This window comes from Symphalangus syndactylus, chromosome 9, assembly GCF_028878055.3.
Source record: "Symphalangus syndactylus isolate Jambi chromosome 9, NHGRI_mSymSyn1-v2.1_pri, whole genome shotgun sequence".
Lineage (NCBI taxonomy): Eukaryota > Metazoa > Chordata > Mammalia > Primates > Hylobatidae > Symphalangus > Symphalangus syndactylus.
This window is the reverse complement of record NC_072431.2, coordinates 42,530,801-42,544,649: the sequence shown is the minus strand read 5'-3', so window position 1 is coordinate 42,544,649 and position 13,849 is coordinate 42,530,801. Positions and strand designations below refer to the sequence as shown.

Sequence of the window (13,849 nt, the reverse complement as noted above, 5' to 3'; positions counted from 1 at the left end):
CGGCCTAATAAGGGAACTGGGCAGGTGGGGATAACTAAAAGGAGTGCTTAAAAGAGTACTGTCTAAGTTGGCACCAGAGTTGGGGAGTTTTAAGAGGTTTAGAAGCCTGGCTTTCAATACCCACAACAGTTATGGAGGCAAGGGAAACAGGCCCTTGAAAATAAGGTAATGTGGAGTGGGTAGCCTCCATATTGATTAAGAAGAGGATGGACTTACCCTCCACTGTGAGAGTTACCTGAAGCTCGGCGTCCGTGATGGTCTACGGGGCTTCCGAGGTGATCGGGCAGTGTCAGTCTTCAGCCGCTAAGCCAAGAAGGAGTCAGTCAGAGAGCCTTGGGCCAGAGTTCCAGGGGCTCTGGGAGTGGCTGCCAGGTGAGTTGAACAGTCTGACTTCCAGTGGGGTCCCACACAGATGGGACATGGCTTAGGAGGAATCCTGGGCTGCAGGCATTCCTTGGCCTGGTGGTCAGATTTCTGGCACTTGTAGCAAGCTCCTGGGGAAGGAGGTTGTGGAGGAACACTTGGCCACTGCGGTTCAGGCGTTTGGAAGTTCTTGTGTGCTGGAGATGTGGCTAGGGTTTGTCTCACAGTGGAGGCAAGGAATTGCAACTTTTTTCTATTATTATACACTTTGAAGGCGAGGTTAATTAAGTCCTATTGTGGGGTTTGAGGGCCGGAATTTAATTTTTGGAGTTTTATTTAATGTCGGGAGCAGATTGGGTAATAAAATGTGTTTTGAGAATAAGACGGCCTTTTGACCTTTTAGGGTCTAGGGCTGTAAAGTGTCTCAGGGTTGCTGCCAAACGAGTCATGAACTGGGCTGGATTTTTATATTTGATGAAAAAGAGCCTAAACGCTATCTGATTTGGGATAAAGAAAAAGGAGTATTAACCTTGACTATGCCTTTATCTCCAGCCACCTTTTTAAGACTAAATTGCTGGGCAGGTGGGGGAGGGCTAGTCACGGAACGAAATTGTAAGCCGGACCAGGTGTGAGGAGGGGACGCTGAGGAAGAATTGGGAACTAGCTCGGCCTGGCGAGGAGGGGAGAGGTCAGATGGGTCTGTAGAAAAGGAAGATTAGAAAGACTCAGCGACGCTTGGGGTTGGGACTGAGGGGACAGGTGGGAGGGAAAGAAGGAAGATTTTGCACGAGTTGCACTGGGCACAGAGACTAGGAAGGGGCTGATGTGTAAAAGAATGCCTGGACATCAGGCACCTCAGACCATTTGCCCATTTTACGATAAGAATTATTTAGATCTTGTAGGATGGAAAAATTCAAAGTGCCGTTTTCCAGCTATTTGGAACTACTGTCGAGTTTGTATTGGGGTCAAGCGGCATTGCAGAAGAAAATAAGATGCTTAGATTTTAGGTCAGGTGAGAGTTGAAGAGGTTTTAAGTTCTTAAGAATACAGGCTAAGGGAGAAGAAGGAGGAATGGAGGGTGGAAGGTTGCCCATAGTGAAGAAGGCAAGCCCAGAAAGAAGAGAGCATAGAGACACAGAAGGAAGGGGTTCGGGGGTTCTTCCAGAAAAGCAGGAAAGGGGCTGGGGTGCAGAAATAAGGGATTGGGGCACAGAGATAAGAAGTCGGGGTGCAGAAATAAGGGATTGGGGGTTCTTGCCCCTAGAAAAGCAGGACTTGCCACTAAGGGTGAAGGAGAAGGGGTTGAGGGGTACTTGCCCCTGCCCCAGGGAAGCAGAGAAGGGGTAGAGACACAGAGAGAAGGGGTTGGGGTACTTGCTCCTCCCCCAGAAAAGCGGGACTTGCCGCTAAGGGTGAAGGACCAAGGCAGGTGTCCCTGCGTGGTCTGACACCTTTGAAAGGTGGGTGAATAATCAAAGAGGCATCCCTGCAATGATTAAACACCAAGGGAAGGCTGCCTTCCCAGTCTGTGACCAGCGCCGGAGTTTTGGGTCCACGGATAAAATGTGTCTCCTTTGTCTCTACCAGAAAATGAAAGGAACTGAAATTAAGAGAAGGGAAAGATTGAAGTGTGGCACCAAGATTGAAAGGAGAAAGAGGTTGAGGGATAGTGAGGGAAGTTGGAGAAGAGAGTAAAAAGAGAGGCGACTTACCAGATTTGAAATTGGTGAGATGTTTCTTGGGCTGGTTGGTCTGAGGACCTGAGGTCGTAGGTGGATCTTTCTCATGGAGCAAAGAGCAGGAGGACAGGGGATTGATCTCCCAAGGGAGGTCCCCCAATCCGAGTCATGGCACCAAATTTCATTCACGTCCATGTGAAGAGACCACCAAACAGGCTTTGTGTGAGCAACATGGCTGTTTATTTCACCTGGGTGCAGGTGGGCTGAGTCCGAAAAGAGAGTCAGCAAAGGGTGGTGGATTATCATTAGTTCTTACAGGTTTTGGGATAGACCGTGAAGTTAAGAGCAATGTTTTGCGGGCAGGGGTGGATCTCACAAAGTACATTCTCAAGGGTGGGGAGAATTACAAAGAACCTTCTTAAGGGTGGAGGAGATTACAAAGTACATTGATCAGTTAGGGTGGGGCAGAAACAAATCACAATGGTGGAATGTCATCAGTTAAGGCCATTTTTACTTCTTTTGTGGATCTTCGGTTACTTCAGGCCATTTGGATGTATACGTGCAAGTCACAGGAGATGCGATGGCTTGGCTTGGGCTCAGAGGCCTGACAGTTACTGCTCTAGTAAATGCTCAAGTCTGCCAATGAAGGAGGATTTGTTTCTCCAACAATGTCTGCTTAATTTTCTCTAATTTTTATTCCACTTTGCTAATCAAGGCTTCAGCATGATCAGAGACTGCATTGGATCTAATCTAGGAATCTGTGGGGGGAGGAAAGCCCTTGAAAGCAAGCAGTGGCTGTCCTTGATAGAATGGAGTGAGTCCTCAATTATCTTTGTAGACAGAAAGGGAAAGGTTAGTGAAGAAAACCGCAGATAATATAGAAATCCTTTTTATTTCTTTCGGCTTCTCGTCCACACACACACGTTTATATCACACAGCAATGTGCTGTGGTTGCAGGTTGCTGACCAGGTCCGGAGGAGGATTTTACCAGGACTGCTTTCCTTTCTCCTTGAAATCTTCAGAGAGGGGAGAGAGGGATGTGTTGGGATTTGAGGGTTCTTCGGGTGAACTTGGGAGAACTACTAAGGTCTCTTGAGTAGAAAGGTTTATATTACACTTTAAACCAGGTACATTATTTTCCTATTGTTGCTGTAACCAATTGCCACAAATATAATGGCTTTTAAAAACACACACATATTGGATATCTTACAATTCTGGAGATCAGATGCCCAAAATGGGTCTTGCAGGCTAAAATCAAGGTGTGGCAGGTCTGTGTTCCTTTCTGGAGGCTCTAGAAGAGGATCTATCTTCCTGCCTTTTCCAGCTTCTAGTGCCACATGCATGCCCCATTTTCTTTTCTTTTCTTTTCTTTCTTTTTTTTTTTTGAGACAGAGTCTTGCTCTGTCTCCCAGGCTGGAGTGCAATGGTGCAACCTCGGCTCACTGCAACCTCCACCTCCCAAGTTCAAGCAATTCTCTCACCTCACCCTCCTGAGTAGCTGGGATTATAGGCGCACATCATCATGCCCAGCTAATTTTTGTATTTTTAGTAGAGATGGGGTTTCACCATGTTGGCCAGGCTGGTCTCAAGCTCCTGACCTCAGGTGATCTGCCCGCCTCAGCCTCCCAAAGTGCACGGATGACAGGCGTGAGCTGCCACCCTGGCCTCATGCCCCCATTTCCAACAAGCATCACTCCAACTCCTGCTTCTGTTACCATGTGTCCTTTTTCTGACTTCGATCCCCTTGTCCCTCTTCAAAAGACACCTGGGAATAAAGCAGGCCTACTGGACAATCTGTATAATCTTGCCATCTCAACATCTTAATTTAATCATGTTAGCAAAGCCTCTTTCGCCATGGAAGGTAACATCGTCACAGATTTCAGGGCTAAGAATGTAGACATTGTTCAGGCTACCACACCAAGACCAGCCATGTTTTCTCAAACCTGGGACTGATCCTGGTCTTCAGCCGCCAAAGCAAGTTTAACCTGGGCTAGGGCTTTTAGGGGTTCAGGCTACTGCAGCAAGCCATAGCACCTTCTGCTTGGTCCTTCACCCCCTTCCCGATCTGCTTCTGGCGCTAATGCATCTAAGCGGCTGGGATATAATTGAGCAGCTGTGGGAAAGAGCTCTCAAGTCACTGCAAAATACTTGTAGCCTCAGCATAATCGATATGGTGAATGAGCATAAAGGGCAACATAATCAAAATGTATTTCTATTTTTGTCTCCCACTGTCTTTTTATTTTTTATTTTTTTATTATTTTTCTCAGATGTTTACTCTGAGAACCTGGTTGACCTCCAGCAGGTAAAATTCACACAAGTAACTGGGTCCCTCTGGAGTTTTCTTCTCAGACTTGTTCACACTGAGCCTCCAGCAGGTCATCAATTACAGTTCTGGTTTCACTGCCTGGCATAGGTTCCACTGTCTTTTTAAAACTTGTTCAGGGAAGGGGTGATCCTGCCCCTGCCTCCATGGGTGTAGGCCTCAACTGGGAGCACTGTTGATATTTCAAGCAGGACAGTTCTTAGGTTACTAGGATATCGAGCGTCTCAGGCCCTTGCCCTCTAAATGCCAATAGTATCCTCCCTGCCAATCATTGTGACAATCAAAACACACTCCAACATATTTCCGAATGATCTCTAGGGAGGTGGTACTGCCAGAAAACCCAGGCAGCCCCATGACTTCTTTCATTCTGAGGTCGTCAGGGAGTAATTGTTTCATGGTCCCAGCAGGTCTCTATTCAGCCATTAGAATACCTGATACAGTGTGAAAACCAAAACTCCCGGGGGTTTAGGGCTGCTGTTGGGGAATATCCACAGGAGGGGAGGGAACTGTCAGAGTTAGCCCACTCCCTCAATCCTGCTTATTCACCTGAGTGGGTAAAAGCTGGGGAAAGGGAATCAGAGAAATTTCTGAGTTTCTTATTGATGGCTTGATCACAGCTCACTTTTTCTTTTCTGGGAGGTTTTGTGGGTTTTTAGAGTCCCATCACTGAGAATGCACCCACCTTCAAGGCCACAGCTGCTTGACCCCTGGTTCCGTGGTACCCCACCCCATCCCACACACAGGCCTCACACCCCTCTAGGGTGGGGAGTTCAGAAGTCAGGACACTGCTTCTTCATTCTGCATATGGCAGCCCAGAGGCTTACTTTGGAATATCACATCTATTGTAGCTTAGTACCTAGTGGAAACTTCCGTTTTAACATTCTATTGTAGTCAAGAATTAAGACAATAATTTCAAAACAAATCACTTATAGCTGATTCTTCCATGACTGAGGACCTCTGGGTCTCTGAGTTTCCACAGCATAGTCAAGTACACAAAACTCACTTTCAGAAGCTAATAGCTTCCAAACTGAATTTTGAAGACAATACTTGAATTGCCCTTTTGTCTAGAAGAATGTGTAAGAGATTTTTTCCTCCAATTTTGACTCTGTTCTCACTGTGATGAATTCTGAAAGCTTTCTTAACCTTGCTGCTTTATTTTCCAGTCCCCTCAAAATGGAGGTTTGGGGACCCACAGATAATTTCTCATTCATGTTGTTTTCTGACTTTAAAAAAGCATTTTAAAATGTCTGGAACATAGAAGAGTGAATGACTCAAATCCGATGAAAATATAATGACCTGTTTTGCTTCTACGTGTAGCATTTCACAGCTTACAACACATCCACACATAGATTTTCTTTTTTGATCTTTATGAGGCAAAGAAGAGGCAAGTCCTATTTTATAGATGAAGTGTTCACAGTGGACAAATAAGTAGGTATTATTATCATCCCCAAGAAACTAAGGCTCAGAAAAGTTAAGTGATTTACCCAAAGTCACACAGCCAGTAAGTGTGCCCTCAGGATATACACCCTTCTTGCTGTGCCACACATCTGGCCTTCTCTCTTGAACTAGAACCTGATCAGTTGCTCATGAAACACTTTAATATTCACCCTATACTGGAAAGGAAAGGTTTGGGTCTGTCTGTTTTATTGAATGTTAATGCCAGCAGAAAGCCAGATGGCCAAAAGGAGTAGTCTTTTATGGTTCTCAATTTTGGCATTTAGGGGCGAGTGAAAAGGAACATGAATTTGAGGAAATAGCAGTGCAAGTCTTCCCAAGAGGCATCACACGTCTTTGTAAAATGAGTACTTTGGGATCAATCAAGCCAAGATAAACACTGAATCATTTCAAGTGAGACAAACACAATCTCTGTGTCTCTATTTTGCTAATTAGGAGCCCAGAGCACAAAGCTCACAGGACTGGTGGTGTCAGGTTAAATTCTGGAGCATTCCCATAAACATTTCCAGAGACCTCCCCTGCCCTTTGTCAACTGCACATTAAGCAGCTTTCTCAGCCCGAGGGGCCCCTTCCTTTGCAGACCTCCTGCTGGGCGAGACCTTCTACCAAGGATTTCTCTCTTTACCTATAGTTTTAGGAAAGCCCTTAGCTCTCTTTGTTGCAGTTATGATCGGCCTGAGTACTCAGGCTTCCCCTGGTCCTTTGTACCTGAAGTTTTATAGCTCTTCTTCACTCTTCTACCCTGTCTAGCAGTTCATAAAGCTGTGTTCTTTGTTGCCTTTATGTACATTCAAGTGCTACTACTATCCAGGCTTTATAAGTCACTGAGTTGTGGAAACGAACTGTGTAATGCATATTCAGATGATGATGTTTTACTGGTCACAGGAGATTCTTAAGGGCTAAGTATTTAGAATTAGCACCCAAAGTGGCAAAGACCGGTTAATACTATTCAGAGGACACTATCTAAGATATTGAGGTAGTTATTATAACGGGGAAGAAGTAAGAAAAAAGACAAGGTAGGCTTCAAATCGGCACAATTCCCCAGAAGGAAACCTCTCTTCTCTGAGCTCTATAACATCATTTCAAAGCAATTTTACAGCATGAATTATTCTGGTCAGTAAGATAATAATAACTTCATGCCCTCAGAGCAATTGATGATGGAGTTTTTACCCTGGGATCATGGTAAAAACTCATCCCCAGTGGCTGTTTACCATCAAAGTGGGTAATATACAGACTTGAGGTTTACAGAAGCAGGTCTGCATTATCCGGGGATGGAGTTCATGCCAACCTGAGTAGGGGCTCTTTCAGGTTGTCAGCGAAAAAAGCTAAAATGTCCTGCTTTCAACTTCCAACAGTACCTAACCCGTCCATATTGTTGGGGTTGCTGCCAGCTGAGGACAGCTTGTTCAACTGCTTGGACCTGAAAGATGCTTTCTTTCATATCAGATTAGCCCCTGAGAGCCAGAAGCTGTTTACCTTTCAGTGGGAAGATCTGGAGTCAGGTGTCACTACTCAGTACACTTGGGCTGGGCTTCCCCAAGGGTTCAAGAACTCCCCCACCATCTTTGGGGAGGCGTTGGCTTGAGACATCCAGAAGTTTCCCACCAGAGACCTAGGCTGCGTGTTGCTCCAGTAGCTTGATGACCTTTTGCTGGGACACCCCACGGCAGTCGGGTGTGCCAAGGGAACAGATGCCCTACACCAGCACCTGGAGGACTGCGGGTATAAGGCGTCCAAGAAAAAAGCTCAGATCTGCTGACAGCAGGTAAGTTACTTGGGATTTACTATCCGACAGGGGGAACGCAGCCTGGGATCAGAAAGAAAGCAGGTCATTTGCAATCTACCGGAGCCTAAGAGCAGAAGGCAGGTGAGAGAATTCTTAGGAGCTCTGGGGTTTTGTAGACTGTGGATCCCAAATTTTGCAGTATTAGCAAGCCTTTGTGTGAGGTCACAAACGGGGTGGGGATTGGGAACATTTGGGACGGGGATCCCAACAACAGCAAGCCTTTCATAAGTTAAAGGAAAAACTTATGTCAGCCCCAGCCCTGGGCTACCCAATCTGACAAAGCCTTTTACATTGTATGCGTCAGAGAGAGAAAAGATGGCAGCTGGACTTTTAACCCAAACTGTGGGGCCCTGGCCGAGGCCGGTGGCCTAGCTCTCTAAACAACTAGACGGTGTTTCTAAAGGATGGCCCCTGTGTTTGAGGGCCTTGGCAGCAACTGCCCTGCTAGTACAAGAAGCACATAAGCTGACTCTTGGGCAAAACCTGAACATAAAGGCCCCCCATGCTGTGGTGATTTTAATGAATACTAAAGGACATCATTGGCTAACGAATGCTAGACTCACCAAGTACCAAAGTTTGCTCTGTGAAAATCCCCTTATAATCATTGAAGTTTGTAACACCCTACACCCCACCACCTTGCTCCCGGTATCAGAGAGCCCTGTCGAGCATGATTGTGTAGAAGTGTTGGACTCAGCTGACTCTAGCAGACCTGACCTCCGGGACCAGCCTTGGGCATCAGTAGACTGGGAACTATAAGTGGATGGGAGCATCTTCATCAAGCCCCAAGGAGAGAGAGGTGCAGGGTATGCAGTGGTAACCCTGGACACTGTTGTTGAAGCCAGATCATTGCCCCAGGCCACTTCAGCCCAGAAAGCTGGACTCATTGCTTTAATTCGGGCCTTAAAACTCAGTGAAGGTAAGATAGTAAACATTTACACTGACTCTCGGTATGACTTTTTAATCCTTCAAGTGCATGGAGCGTGATAGAAAGAAAAGGGCCTACTGAACTCTGGGGGAAAAGACAGAAAATATCAACAAGAAATCCTGCAATTATTAGAAGCAGTATGGAAACCCCACAAGGTGGCAGTTATGCATTGCAGAGGACACACAGCGAGCTTCCACCTTGGTGGGTTTGGGGAATTCCCACGCTGACTCAGAGGCTCGAAAAGCAGCATCTGCCCCTCTTGCTCCCTCAAGCACCTGATCTTGGATCTACTTCTTCTATAGAAGAAAAGGACTTTCCCCAGGTAGAGGGAAGGACAAGTGATGGAGGAAGGATGGATTCGGTTACCAGATGGGAGAGTAGCTGTGCCACAGCTGCCAGGAGCTGCAGTTGTACTGGCTGTGCATGAAACCACCCATCTAGGTCAGGAGTCACTGGAAAAGTTGTTAGGCCGCTATTTCTACATCTCGCATTTGTCAGCCCTCGCCAAAACGGTGAGGCAGCGGTGTGTTACCTGCCGACAGCATAATGCGAGGCAAGGTCCAGCCGTTCCGCCCGGCATACAAGCTTATGGAGCAGCCCCCTTTGAAGATCTCCAGGTAGACTTCACAGAGATGCCAAAGTGTGGAGGTAACAAGTATTTACTAGTTCTTGGGCGTACCTACTCTGGGTGGGTGGAGGCTTATCCAACACGAACTGAGAAAGCTCGTGAAGTAACTCTTGTGCTTCTTCGAGATCTGATTCCTAGATTTCGACTGCCCTCACGGATCGGCTCAGATAACGGGCCTGCGTTTTTGGCTGACTTGGTACAGAAGACGGCAAAGGTATTGGGGATCACACAGAAACTGCATGCCACCTCCTGGCCTCAGAGTTCCAGAAAGGTGGAGTGGATGAATCGGACTATCAAAAATAGTATTATTGTCTTCCCCGCTGGATATTTAAAACAGCACCACAAGGGGCGTCAAACCAGCTGCTAAATTTGAGGGAACATTATCCTCTCCCCCCATCCCCCGGCCCCGGATATTAGAGACAATAACACAGGGGTAATGTACACTCACTGCCTTATTGGGAGTAATATCATCCTCTCCCTTCTTGGATATTAGGAACAATATCACACTGTGCGTGTACGCCTGTCACGAAATTCGATGGAATGTCATCCTGTGCCTCCCTGGATATGATGAACAATATCACGGGGGATGTACAACTTCTGAGATATTGAGAGTGATATCATCCTCTCCCCTCTGGAAGTTAGGGACAATATCACAGGGGTAGTGTACACCCTCTGTGATGTTGGGACTAATATCATCCTCCCGCCCCCTGGATATTAAAAACCATATCACAAGGGGCGTGTACACACACTTCAATATTGGTATTAATACCATCCTCTCCCTCTGGATATTCAGTGCCATATTTCATGTGGGGTATATACCACCTGCAATGTTGGAAGTAATATGATTTTCTCCCCCCCCCCGATATCAGAAACAATATCACAGGGGGATGTGAACAATCCCTGCGATATTAGGAGTAATATCATCATCTCCCCTCATGAATATTAAGAACAATATTGTAGGGGTGGGGGGTGTACACCCCCTTTCATATTTGATATCATCCTCTCCCCCCTGGATATTAGGAACAATATCAGGAAGGGATGTACAGACCCTGCGACCTTTGCTGTCATATAATTGTCTCTCCCCTAGATATTAGGAAAAATGTCACTGGGGATGTGAACAGCCCTGCAATATTGGGAGTAGTATCATCCTCTCCCCCCTTGCATATCGGGAAGAACATCACAGGTGGGGTGTACTGCCTCTGCGATATTGGGAGTGAAATTATCCTCTCTTCCCCTGGACATTAGGAAGGGTATCGGAGGGGGAGGGTGCACATTCCCTGCCATATTCAACGTCAGCTTATCCTCTCCCTCCCAGGGTATTCAGAACAATAGTACAGGAGGGGTGTACACCCCCTGCGTTATTGAGAGTCATATCATCCTCTTTCGCTCTGGATATTAGGAACAATATCACAGGGTTGTGTACACCCCTTGCGATATTGGAAGTAATATCATCCTCTTTCCCTGTGGATATTAGGAAGGGTATCACAGGGCTGTGTAAACCCGCTGCGGTACTGGGAGTAATATCATCCTCTCTCCCTCTGGATATTAGGAAGATTTTCATAGGAGTGTGTACACCCCCTGCGATATTGGGAGTAATATCATCCTCTCCACCCAGGAAATGACTAACAAGGTCACAGGGGGGTGTACTCCCCTTGTGATATTGGGAGTAATGTCGTCCTCCCCAAACCTGGATGTGGGGAAAAGAAAGAGAGATCAGATTGTTACTGTGTCTGTGTAGAAAGAAGTAGACATAGGAGACTCCATTTTGTTCTGTACTAAGAGAAATTCTTCTGCCTTGAGATGCTGTTAATCTATAAGTTTACCCCCAACCCCGTACTCTCTGAAACATGTGCTGTGTCAACTCAGGGTTAAATGGATTAAGGGCTGTGCAAGATGTGCTTTGTTAAACAGATGCTTGAAGGCAGCACGCTCCTTAAGAGTCATCACCACTCCCTAATCTCAAGTACCCAGGGACACAAAAACTGCGGAAGGCAGCAGGGACCTCTGCCTAGGAAAGCCAGGTATTGTCCAAGGTTTCTCCCCATGTGATAGTCTGAAATATGGCCTCGTGGGAAGGGAAAGACCTGACCGTCCCCCAGCCCGACACCCGTAAAGGGTCTGTGCTGAGGAGGATTAGTATAAGAGGAATGAATGCCTCTTTGCAGTTTAGACAAGAGGAAGGTATCTGTCTCCTGCCCGTCCCTGGGCAATAGAATGTCTCCGTATAAAACCCAATCGTATGTTCATCTACTGAGATAGGGGAAAACCACCTTAGGGCTGGAGGTGGGAAATGCGGGCAGCAATACTGCTCTGTAAGGCATTGAGATGTTTATGTGTATGCATATCTAAAGCACAGCACTTAATTCTTTACCTTGTCTATTGCTTCTACTCCCTGAGTTATTGGGTGTCATAACCTCCATCTCCCACGTTCCAATTAGAAACAATCTCAGTGGAGGCGTGTCCACCTTCTGTGATATTTAAAGTAATATCATCCTCTTCCCTCCAGGATCATGGGAACAATATCCCTGCGGGGTGTACACTTTCTGCGATATATGTAGTCATATCACCCCCTCCGCCTTGGAATATTATTAAGGATCATCTCACACGGGGGTGTACACTTCCTGCGATATTGGGAGTAATATCAACCTCTCGGCCTCTGAATATTAGGAAGAATATCACAGGGTGGGTGTACACCTCCTGCTGTATTATGGGGAGTAATATCTATCTATTATGGGGAGTAATATCCTCTCCCTTTCAGGATATTAATAACAATGACGCAGGGTGGGTGAACACAGCCTGCGATGCTGGAATTATTATCATCCTGTCCCCCTTGGGATACTAGGAACAATATCACAGAAGAGGTGTATACTCCCTGCGATATTGGGAGTTATATCATACGCTTCTTCGGTGAATATTAGGAACAATATCACCGGGTGGCTGTACATTCATTGCTATGTTGGCAGTCATGTCATACTCTACCCGCTGGATATTAGGATCAGTGTCACAGGGTGAGTGTACACCTACTGCGATATTAAAACTAACATCATGCTCTCCATCCCTGGATGTTAGGAACAATATCACAGGTAGGTGTACACCCCCTGCGGTATTAGGAGTAATAATATTATGAATTATTAAACATCAGTCTCATTAATAATTATCAATGATAGTATTAATTAATAGTATAACGTTATTAAGCATTAATGATTATTTTAAAGATAGGATTATGCAGGATTAAAATTATTAGTTAATGTCATTTTTAATAATATTAGTTATTAATGTTAATATTAATCATTGTTTTATTACCAACATCCCTTATGATTGATTTAAGTAACATTAATTACTGATATCATTATTTTATTAACAGTGATACGGCTATTAATTATTAATAGTAATCGTTAATATTTTTAATCCGTATTGTTTTACTGCCTCTACTGTAATATTAATATAGATGATTACTATTAATTGTTATCTTTATTATAAATTATAATTAATATTAATTATTAATAAGATTAATATTTATATTATTAATTTTAATAATTAATAAAACTGTTCCCGATATCCGTGGAGGAGAGGATATGACTCCCAATATCGCAGAAAGTGTACACCCCTCTATGATGTTACTCCTATGTATATGTATACTATTGAGATTAATAAAAATACATGTTCACATAAATGAGGTACTAAATTCATAGAAGCTTTTAGTCTTTATGTATTTTTCTCTATCAAAAGATACAAAAAGTACAAATACTATTACATGCAGGTTCATGTCTTACCTTTATGCTTAAAAAGAGTCCTCATTAGTGGACAACATTTTATTTCTCTCTTTGTCATTAAATAGCCTATCATCGAATTTTTCTATCAACCACTAGAGGGTAGTATAGACCAGAAAAAAGCCCAAGCATCCAGTTGGCGCAGCACATTCCTGAGACTAAGTGCTGCAGTGATAAATAGCCATTTGGTTAGAATGACCAGTGTAGGCAAAACAATTTAGGCCCCACTTTATAAAAACTCAAAATAAAAATACCGTTACCAGTTGGGCGCGGTGGCTCACGCCTGTAATCCCAGCACTTTGGGAGGCCGAGGCGGTTGGATCACGAGGTCAGGAGATCGAGACCATCCTGGCTAACACGGTGAAACCCCACCTCTACTAAAAATCCAAAAAAAATTAGACAGGCGTGGTCGCGGGCGCCTGTAGTCCCAGCTACTCGGGAGGCTGAGGCAGGAGAATGGCCTGAACCCGGGAGGCGGAGCTTGCAGTGAGCCGAGATCGCACCACTGCAATCCAGCCTGGTCAACAGAGTGAGACTTCGTCTCAAAACAAAAAAAATACTGTTACCAAATTCCATGAGAAATATGTATATTTAACTGGTTAGACAAACTTACACATGAAGTGCTCAGAGTCTAGGATTGGAGTGACTAGGTTTGAATCTCACCTCCCCTCTTAACAGCCGTGTGACCATGGGAATGTGTTTAACCTCTGTTACCGTATCTGTAAAATAATGGTAATAACAGTATCTATGATCATTCAATTAGAACAGTGACTGCATAGCACATAGTGAGCAAGCTCCAAATTTGGGCAGATTTACTTTTCTTGGCCTCAGTTTTCTCATCTGTAAAGTGGAGCTAACAATATTAGTCCCATGGTTGAAGAGTAAATGTACTTAAGCAATTAGCACAATGCTTGACACTT

General features: G+C 45.0%; 1 pseudogene; it reads right to left on the bottom strand.

The window, feature by feature from the left end:
* The window catches only part of LOC129490645 (uncharacterized), a 136,570-nt pseudogene that overhangs the window by 86,173 nt on the left and 36,548 nt on the right, over positions 1-13,849 (bottom strand).